The sequence below is a fragment of the Arachis hypogaea genome, chromosome 8, assembly GCF_003086295.3.
Source record: "Arachis hypogaea cultivar Tifrunner chromosome 8, arahy.Tifrunner.gnm2.J5K5, whole genome shotgun sequence".
Taxonomy (NCBI): Eukaryota; Viridiplantae; Streptophyta; class Magnoliopsida; order Fabales; family Fabaceae; genus Arachis; species Arachis hypogaea.
Window position 1 is genome coordinate 26,746,812 of NC_092043.1, and position 3,906 is coordinate 26,750,717.

Sequence of the window (3,906 nt, forward strand, 5' to 3'; positions counted from 1 at the left end):
TATTAATTTTATTATCTTAGTTTTAAAAAATTAAACTCTTATTTTCTTATTAGTTTACTATTTTTTTAGGTGAATCGATCTGATATGTATATATAATAATATACTAGTAATTTTACCCATAATAATATTACGGGAATATAAATTTTTTAAAATTACGGTCTATTAAGTTGTGATAATATAGATTATACATGGTACAAAAGATTTATAAAATCAAATTACTTTTATAAAAAAAATCGAAAGTTGAAAAAAGTCTTTGGCTAAAAAGACCAATGTATCTGTAGATAAAAATCAAATAATAAAATTTTTAGTTATTATTTTTATATGAAAAAGTCTATTTTTTTATTAATAATTAATTTTAACATTCGTTATTTAAAATTTAAAATAATTTAACGTATATATTTTTACATTTAATTAGGTGTTGAATTTTAAGTCTGTTGTACAAATAGAAATAATTAATTTTTATACTTGTTATTTAAAAATAATATTTTTCTCTCTATGTATATAAAAATATAATTAGATATTAGTATAAAAAAATTATATTGATAGTTATAAAATTAACTCAAAATTATTTTTTTTAAAACAACCGAATGTTGATTTTAACTTTTAATTATAACATTAGTATTCTCTCTAGATTATATGTAATAAATATTTGAAAAAAGAGAAATGAAAATATAGATTAGAAAGATAAGTGGTGAAAATTTAAAATTAAATAAAAAATAAAAAGTTATGTATATAATAACAACAATAATAATATTTTTATTTAAATTATATTATTTTGTTAATTTTATTTTCTGTAGAAGAGAAAGATAGAAAAAAATAGAGAATAAGAAAAAAGAGAGAGAAAGATATAAAGATGAAGAATAAGAGTGAGCGTGAGAGTTTGTTAATTTTGGAAGAAAAAAAATATTTTAATTGTAAAAATATCGGATGACATATCTGAATTTGTCAAATTACTAATATAAAATATAAATTATATATAGAGTAAAAATGGTAGAGAGCAATAGAAAAATAGAACGAGGTAGATGAAAGAATTTAGGAATGAGGTTTATTAATTTTGAAAAAAAAATATTTTCTCTCAATTTTAATAAGAGAGTGTCATGTGACATATTTGATTATTAAATTAGATAGTAATATATGATATATAATATAGATATATTTCAATTTCAATTTTAATATTTCAATTTTAATTTTAATGTAATTAAAGAATGTCATATTGTACATTTTGATTGTTAAATTAATAATTAATCATTGATATCGATAATGATATATAAAATAAATAGAGTAGTTGAACGAATGAGAGAAATAGAGAAAGGAAGAGGGAGGAGGGGAAACTTTTTAATTTTGGAGGAAAATATTTGATTTTAATTACAATGAAAGAGTGATATGTGGCACATTTTGGTTGTAAAATTAGTGAGGAGGAGAGAAGAATTCTTTAATTTTGGAGGAAAAAACTTAATTTCAATTATAATAAAAGAGTGACATGTGATACATTTTGGTTGTAAAATTAGTAAGTAGGAGAGAAAAATTCTTTAATTTTAGAAGAAAATATTTGATTTTAATTATAATAAAAAAGTAATTTGTGATATATTTTTATTGTAAAATTAGAAATATATAATAGATGTAAATTATTAAACAGTGATAGATTTTTTGAGAAATTACATATATAAAACCATCGCAATAAATAATTAATGAAAAGGAGGGGGAAATGAAAGTATGATTAAAGAGTGATTTAACAGCTAACGCCGCTTTTTGTTTTCCCTTATGTGACTAAAAGCTTAAGACCATTTTTGAAAAGGAAGTATTAGTGATGATACATATTTTTATGGGCAGCACTTAACTAGTAAAAGTAAAGTGAGTAATTTTATATCTTTAGATAAAATTTTACACCATTAAAATTATTAATAATGAATAATTAATAATTACAAATTACAAAATTTATTAGTCTCCTAACACTCCTCTATTTTTATTTTAACGTTAATAAAAGAAAAAAAAAATCTAAATAACCAATACTCCTCCTGTTAATAATTTAACAAATCAGCCAATGTTATAGCAAAATTCTGATTTTACAATAACAAAATGTTGACTTTCCTCCATCAATTCTGCAGTGTTGCATGTCTTTTCTGTCTTTTCTACTGTTGCATTTTTCTTCTTTGGTTAATTTTGTAGCCTTAAAAAAACATCTAAAATTATTATAAAAAAATTCAAATTTTAATTAAAAATACATAAAAGACATTTGGATAAATCAAATATCCATAAAAACATTTTCCGTAACAAAATAGTCACGGATAAATTAAATTCTGGCAATAATTATATTTAATATAGGTACAGCGGCCGGGTACCTCCTATACAAAAGGTTTTAGCAGACACACTTTCGGCTGAAACCACCTATTATTTGTCAACAGAAAATGTTTTCACTATTTAAGCTCAACTAATTCACTTCAATACAAAACCTCTTTTGGTTCAGACTCAACCAACATACTCTTCCTTAGCTCGTTTTTTTTTTTTTTAACCCATATGGCCATATAGCTATTTTGTCTACAATCAAGCTTAAACAATTTGATAAAGTAAAAAAGTGAAAGATATAGTAAGACACAAACATATAATAAAGTAACAAATTGAATGATAATTATTGAATTCACATTTTATCATTTTAGATTATTTGAATTTTCCTTTTATCAAAACATACTTCTAATGTGTAGATAAAGATTCTAAATACTTTAAAGTAATTGTTCTGTAAAAAATACTAAGGAGGAAAATTTATATACTTTTTAAAGTGGAAGAAAGACTTGAGTAACCCGTTATTTATTAAAAAAATCTATATATATTGCATGCAATTAGAACTTAGAAGTGTAGATAAGTTTCTACTTCTCATGGGAGCTTTAGCTTCTATAATTCATGAGTAAAATATATTTTATTTGTAAATTTGGTAATTCAATGAATTTTATATCTGTACAATCTGAAAAATTCACTACACTACTATCACGACTTATATATATCTAGATTGGAATTTATCGATTTGGTGATATGTGATGTATACTTGTAAATTACTGGATTATAATTAAATCCTATAACGATTACTTTCTAAAAAAAAAAAAACGAAAAACGAAAGAAAATCTCCTTTAAGACAATCGTGTAATTCATTATAATTTTTGTTCTATTTTCCTAAAAATACCTAGTTTGTCGGTAGTGTGTGTGTATATATATATATATATATATATATATATATATATATATATATATATATATATAAGAGTTTTCACATTATTATTATTATTACGAGAGTTGATAGTTAAAGTAGTATTCGAATGATAAATTCTTTTTAAAATTTATTTTTAAAAGATTTTATCAATTAAATTAAATTTTTAAAAATTATAAATTAATCATATTTATATTTCTGTTATTTTATTAACTGACAACAAATTAAATATAATATCTAAAATATTTAAATAAATATATTTATAAAAATTTATCAATTTAGTTATTAGGTTATATTGAAATTAGAATTTATATAATTGGAGAAAGAGACTAAATTGATGAATTTTTATAAATTTATTAACCGGTGACAAATTTTTAAATGAAATTCAGTACTGCAATAAATTAGTCCTTGACCTGTCAAGTTGAGAAATACCATAGAAAAAAATACATAATCAATGTTCAATTAGACATGTACATCATATAATATGTATTTATCAATTAATATTTCACATCATTAATTATTAATAAAATGCCAAAAAACAAATATAATTAATTTATTAACAAAATTAATATTCTTTTATAAATAATTTTAAAAAATAACTCATTTGAAAAAAAATAATTTGACCATTAACTCTTATTACTAATGAAAACGATCATTCTATATCCCTTATATATGAATGTAATTTAATTTACAACACACATATAAAGGAA